At 39.8% G+C, this 7048-nt stretch overlaps 1 non-coding gene across 1 annotated transcript; it reads right to left on the bottom strand.

The window, feature by feature from the left end:
• Positions 1-469: 469 nt before the first annotated feature.
• Positions 470-573, bottom strand: LOC116626168. The gene has a single exon (XR_004298183.1). It is a non-coding gene; the product is annotated as a U6 spliceosomal RNA (small nuclear RNA).
• Positions 574-7048: the final 6475 nt, after the last annotated feature.

The following is a 7048-nucleotide window of genomic DNA, read 5'->3' as shown; positions in this document are numbered from 1 at the left end:
TCAAAATTAGTTTCTTATAGGCAGCATATGGATGGGTCCTGTCTTTTTATCCAATCTGTAACCCTGTGCCGTTTTGTGGGAGCATTTAGGCCATTCACGTTGAGAGTGATTATTGAAAGATATGAATTAATTGTCATCATGTTGCCTGTGAAGACGTTGTTTTTATAGATTGTCCCTGTAAATTTCTGTTGTAGATCACTCTTGGGGTCTTTCTCCTTTTATAGAACCCCCCTTAATATTTCTTGCAGGGCCGGCTTAGTGGTCACATATTCTTTCAGTTTCTGCCGGTCTTGGAAGCTCTGCATCTTTCCATCCATTCTAAATGACAGCCTTTCCGGATAAAGTATTCTTGGTTTCATGTTCTTCTTGTTTAGTACCCTGAATATGTCTTGCCAGGCCTTTCTGTCTTGCCAGGTGTCTGTGGATAGGTCTGACGTTATTCTGATGTTCCTCCCTCTGTAGGTAAGGAAAAAAATTGGAACGCTTCACAAATTTGTGTGTCATCCTTGTGCAGGGGCCATGCTAATCTCTGTATCGTTCCAATTTTAGTATATGTGCTGCTGAAGCAAGCACAGGTATTTTTCTTTAAATGACCATCCGACCCTGGACAACTGTTTGTTGGGAGATATTTTTTTAAAAAGATTTTATGTATTTCTTTGAGAGAGAATGTGAGTTGGGGAGGAACAGAGGAAAAGGGACAAGCAGAGTCTGTGCTCAGCATGGAGCCTGACATGAGGCTCAGTCCTAGGACCCTGAAATCATGACCTGAGCCAAAAGCAAGAGTTGAATGATGAAACCAACTGAGCCCCCCACCCAGGCATCCCTGTGGGAGATTTTTGATTACTGATTCAATTTGTTTGCTGGTTATGGGTCTGTTCAGGTTTTCTATTTCTTCCTGTTTCAGTTTTGGTAGTTTGTATTTTTCTAGGAATTTATCCATTTCTCCTAGATTGGCTAATTTATCGACATATAATTGTTTTTATTTCTTCGGTGTTGGTTGTGATCTCTCCTCTTTCTCATGATTTTATTTATTTGGGTCCTTTCTTCTTTCTTTTTGATAAACCTGGTACTGGTTTGTCAATCTTGTTAGTTCTTTCAAAGAACCAACTCCTAGTTTCATTTATCTGTTCTACTTTTTTTTAAAAATTTCTATAACATTGATTTCTGCTCTAATTTTCATTATTTATCTTCTTCTGCTGGATTTAGGCTTTATTTGATGTACTTTTTCCAGCTCCTTTAGGTATAAAGTTAGCTTGTGTATTTGAGACTTTTCTTGCGTCTTGAGGAAGGCCTGTATTGCTATATACTTCCCTCTTAGGACCACCTTTGCTTTATCCCAGAGGTTTTGAAGTGTCGTGTTTTCATTTTCATTTGCTTCCATGTATTTTTTAAATTCTCCTTTAATTTCCTGGTTGACCCATTCATTCCTGTAGGATGTTCTTTAACCTCCATGTGTTTGTTGTCCTTCCAATTTTTTTCTTGTGGTTGACTTCAAGTTTCATAGCATTGTGGTCTAAAAATATGCATGGTATGATCTTAATCTTTTTGTACCAGTTGAGTCCTGATTTGTGACCCAGGATGTGATCTATTCTGGAGAATGTTCCTTGTGCACTTGAGAAGAATATGTTTTCTGTTGCTTTAGGATGGAATGCTTTGTATATATCTGTGAAGTCCATCTGGTCCAGTGTGTCATCCAAAGCCCTTGTTTCCTTGTTGATCTTCTGCTTAGATTATCTGTCCATTGCTGTGAGTGGGGTGTTGAAGTCCCCTACTATTATTGTGTATTATCAATGTGTTTCTTTAATTTTGTTATTAACTGGTTTATATAATTGGCTGCTCCCAAGTTAGGAGCATAAATATTTACAATTGCTAGATTTTCTTGTTGGATAGAGCCTTTAAGAATGATATAGTGTCCCTCTTCATCCCTTACTACAGTCTTTGGTTTAAAATCTAATTTGTCTGGTATGAGGATTCACCCCAGTTTTCTTTTGATGTTCATTAGCATGATAAATGGTTCTCCACCCCCTCACTTTCAATCTGGAGGTGTCTTTAGGTCTAAAGTGAGTCTCTTATAGACAGCATATGGATGGCTCTTGTTTTTTTTTTTAACTAATCAGATACCCTGTGTCTTTTGATTGGATCATTTAGTCCATTTACATTCAGAGTAATTATTGAAAGATATGAATTTAGTGCCATTGTATTACCTGTTAAGTCCCTGTTTCTGTTTATTTTCTCTGTTCTTTCTGGTCTATGTCACTGTTGGGCTCTCTCTTCACTTACAGGATCCCCTTTAATATTTCCTGCAGGGCTGGTTTAGTGATCACAAATTCTTTTAGTTTCTGTTTGTCCTGGAAGCTCTTTATGTCCTTCCATTCTGAATGACAGCCTTGCTGGATAAAGTATTCTTGGCTTCATGTTTTCCTCATTTAGTACCCTGAATATATCATACCAGCCCTTTCTGGCCTGCCAGGTCTCTGTGGATAGGTCTGCTGCCAGTCTAATATTCCTACCCATGTAGGTTAAGTACCTCTTGTCTCGAGCTGCTTTCAGGATATTCTCTTTATCTGTGAAATTTGCAAGCTTCACTATTATATGTCGGGGTGTTGGTCTATTTTTATTGATTTTGAGGGGGGTTCTTTCTACCTTGAATGCTTCCCCAGATTAGGGAAGTTCTCAGCTATGATTTGCTCATATATACTTTCTATCCCTCTCTTTCTTTATTCTTCCTCTGGGACCCCAATAATTTGAATATTGTTTCACTGTATGGTATTGCTGATTTCTTGAAGCCTCCCATCATGGTCCATTAGTTGTTTCTCTCTCTTTTCCTCAGCTTCCTTCCTTTCCATCATCTTGTCTTTTATGTCACTGACTCTCTTCTGCCTCATTTACCCTAGCTGTTAGAGCATCCATTTAAGACTGCATCTCAGTTAAAGCATTTTAAATTGCGACCTGATTAGATTTTATTGCTGCACTATGAGATTCTCTAGTGTCTTTTAAGCTTTTTTCAAGCCTAGTAACTTTATAATTGTTATCTTGAATTCCAGCTCTGACATTTTACTTATATCCATATCGATTAGATCTGTGGCAGAGAGTATTACCTCTAGTTCTTTCTTTTGTTGTGAATTCCTCCTTCTACTCATTTTGCCAGAGAAGAATGGATGAATGAGAGAACAAAATCAAAAATATCAGCCACGACCCAAGCAAAATACATGGTAGAGAAATCCGAAGAGGTCAGAAACCAAAAAAGAAAAGAAAAAGAAAAAAAAGGGGGGGGTGGGGAGAGAATATAATCTCCCAGGTGGACAAAACAGGCTGATCCACTTTGTCCTGGGTGTATTTTGGTCTGTTTGTTAGAAGACACTAAATCCCAACATTGTAAAGAAAGCAAAACTTATATATATACAAAAATAAAATTGAATGCAGTGAAAGGAATTAAAAATGAAAAATATATCTATAAAATGTAAATGTAAAAATGAAAGTTAAAAAAAGACTTAAAAATAGTTGATAAAATAGGAAACTAGTTGAAAAGGAAAAAAGAAAAAAGAAAAGGAAAATTTTTAATGGAAAGAATAAAAAAATCATGAGAAAAAAACTCGAATTCTTTTTTTTTTTTTAAGATTTTATTTATTTATTTGACAGAGACAGACACAGTGAGAGAGCGAACACAAGCAGGGGGAGTGGGAAAGGGAGAAGCAGGCTTCCTGTGGAGCAGCAGGGAGCCTGATGTGGGGCTCGATCCCAGGACCCCGGGGTCATGACCTGAGCCGAAGGCAGACGCTTAATGACTGAGCCACCCAGGTGCCCCCAAAACTCGAATTCTATATACTATTTTCCTCTAGTGCTAGAGTTTTTCAGTTCTGTGTGCTCCATAAAGTCAGTATTCGCCTGATGTTCCAGCTGGTCCTCTTGGGGGGGGGGGGGGTGGCCTGCTGTGCTGATTCTCAGGTGTCTTTGCCTGGTGGAGTTGCACTGCCCCTTGCCAGAGGGCCAGGCTCAGTGTAAGCAGCTCTGGGTTGCTCTATGTGGCTTTTGTTCTCTGAAGGCTTTCCTCCTCCCTGTAGAGGATGAAAATAAAAATGGCTGTGCCTGATCTCCAGCCCCAGAGCTGAAAGATCACTGCCCCCTCTCTTTAGTAAATCCTCAGGGCATAACAGTCTTCACTTTTGTATGCATCAAACTCTGCAGACTCCTGCAATGTGCACCAACCCTGATCCTCCTGGTGGAGGGAGGAGGGTCATCATTGGCCTGCCACTTGAAGGGCTCCCGCATGGAGAGCAGTTGCCTAATAGTATCCGTGCCCACACCATCCCCCCAGAGGAAGGCAGAGGGTCACTGACTTTCTGCCCTTTGTAGGGCCACCTGCACAGAGACTGGTCACCTGATCATGCTGTAGTTAGCGATTTATGGCAAACCGAGCTGAGAGACTCCTGGGCTCGCTGACCATAACCAGTTTCCCCAATCCAATGCTTGGAAACTGCTGGCTCAAGCATCCCAGTTCTTTCTGTGACCCTGGGGATTTGAGACCACATTGTCCCACCTAGGATTCTGCCCGGCTTCACGACCTGAGCACCTTTCAGGCAGGGACATCTCTCACTGGAGCAGACTTCTAAAAGTTCCAGTTTTGCACTCTGAGGCTTTATCACTTTCTGGTAGCCGGCTTACAGAGGCTCTCTCCCCCCTGGTATTTATCTTCTGAATATCCCCTCAGAGTCACTTCTCTTTACCTCCTACTTTGCAAAAAATGGTTGCTTTTCAATTTGTAGAATTCCAGCAATTCTTTTCTTAAATCTCAGGTTGAATTCATAGGTGTTCAGAATGATTTGATAGTTATCTAGCTAAATTCAAGGGACCAGATGAAATGAGGTCCCCTACCCTTCCACCATCTTGCCTTCCTCTGGTCCAGTTTCATTCTTTTACACGTTGCTGTCCAATTTTCTCAACACCATTTGTTGAAGAGACTGTCTTTTTTCCCATTGGGTATTCTTTCCTGCTTTGTTAAAGATTAGTTGACTATATAGTTGTGGGTTCATTGCTGGGTTTTCCATTCTGTTACATTGATCTATGTGTCTGTTTTTGTGCTAGTACCATACTGTCTTGATCACTACAGCTTTTAATACAACTTGAAGTCCATAATGTGATGCTTCCAGCTTTGCTTTTTCAAGATTGCTTTGGCTATTTGGGGTCTTTTGTGGTTCCATACAAATTTTAGGATTGTAAAACTCTAGGCTTTAAGCTACACTGGTTGCCAGAAGTCACAAAATTTGGCCCCTCTCACTTTCTAAGCCAATTGCTATGGGGATTTGTCTTCCCCTTGCATTCCCCTTTGTGGTAGTCTGTCTCTTGCTCTTCTCTGTGACTGCAGCTCCATCACCGTCACAGTGGCTATGATCCATTTCTCTCTCAAACTGTGTCTCTGCACATTCTACCTTCTTTGATGTTGCCTATTCTCCACCTTTAGTTTTGGAATTTGTTCTGTCATTCTTCAGGTCAATTTATAGTGTATTTAGGATGATTTGATAGTTATCTAGTTGTATTCATGGGATGGGCAAGCCTACTCTGCCACCATCTGCCAACTCTCCTGAATCTGTTTTTAAGTGTGGCATTAAGTAGGCAAAAGACACACATGTAAAATGCTATGATCTGATTTTTAAGGTGATCTAATTCTCCAGTGTCAGCCTTAATTGTGTTAAGCTTACATTTTGCTTTTCCTCTGTCTGACCTCTGATGTCCATTTCTCAGTTGGCTTTGAATGCCTAATGGGATCTGAGGGGGCATTATGTATTCATGTATTTGCTTCCTTCAGTCCTAACAGGGTACATAGATTCATCTCCACTGTAAGATGACTAGATATTCTCCCTCACCCCCATGCCATAAACCTTCTTGGCTGCATATCTCCTGATAGGTGTCAGAGTTGCTACATCATTACATTGTTTGTAGATGTACCATAAGAATGCTGTGAGCCATAGCCCTCTTGGCTTTTGGGATATTACAAACTTAGTGAATGAGAATAATACATCATTACCCTTCCTGTGAGTTCCTGTGTGAATGTTTGTACCTGTAAAGGACATGGGCATGGATACCTCTCTTGGGACTTTTCTCTTTATGCTAAAGAACAGATTTTCACAGCATCAGGATAGCCCTATGCTCATTTTGTAGCGGTATAATTCAAGTGTAGAGAAAGTAAAGCTGTATGTTTGCTCACTTAGAAAAAAGTTTTCTTTCCACTTTGCCTATAAAATGGTGTTTTTTTTTAGTTTTTATTTTTTAAAAGATTTTATTTATTTGACAGAGAGAGACGGAACATAAGCAGGGGGAGTGGGAGTGGAAGAAGCAGGCTTCCCGCTGAGCAGGGAGCCCGATGTGGGTCTAGATCCCAGGACCCTGGGACCATGACCTGAGCCAAAGGCAGATGCTTAATGACTGAGCCACCCAGGTGCCCCATAAAATTGTGTTTTTTTAAAAAAAATAAGATGTATGTACATTTCAGTGCAATCTTATTCAAGAATTATGTTCTTGAATAAAATTATTAGCATATGAATTCAGCAATTTGCATATAAGGATATTGCTTAATTCAAAGCATTCATAACTGAAGTCAGAATATTGAAGTATTGTTTGGTGACTAACATAACATAATAAAATAAAATTTAAAAAAGGAATATTAAAGTACTAAATTCATGTGTAATCTATTCAACTACTGGGATGCCTGAGTGGCTCAGTCAGGTAAGTGTCTGCCTTTGGGTCAGGTTGTGATCTGAGAGTCCTGGGATCGAGTCCTGAATTGGACTCCTTGCTCAGTGGGGAGCCTACTTCTCCCTCTGCTTGCCACTCGCCCTGCTTGTGCTCTCTCTCTCTCTGACAAATAGATAAAATCTTAAAAAAAATAAAAAAATCTATTCAACTACAGTTTCTTTCAAGTGGATAGATAGAATATTTTTTATTTCCATCCACATTATTTTGTGCATTCAAGAAAATCTTGCCACATCTTATAAATAGATACCTACTTTTATTAGCCCATTACATTTTTTTGTGCAACCTACATTCCAATAAA

This window comes from Phoca vitulina, unplaced genomic scaffold, assembly GCF_004348235.1.
Source record: "Phoca vitulina isolate PV1807 unplaced genomic scaffold, GSC_HSeal_1.0 scaffold83, whole genome shotgun sequence".
In the NCBI taxonomy this organism is placed as follows: Eukaryota; Metazoa; Chordata; class Mammalia; order Carnivora; family Phocidae; genus Phoca; species Phoca vitulina.
Note: the sequence above shows the minus strand (reverse complement) of the source record. Positions and strands in the feature narration are given on the sequence as shown.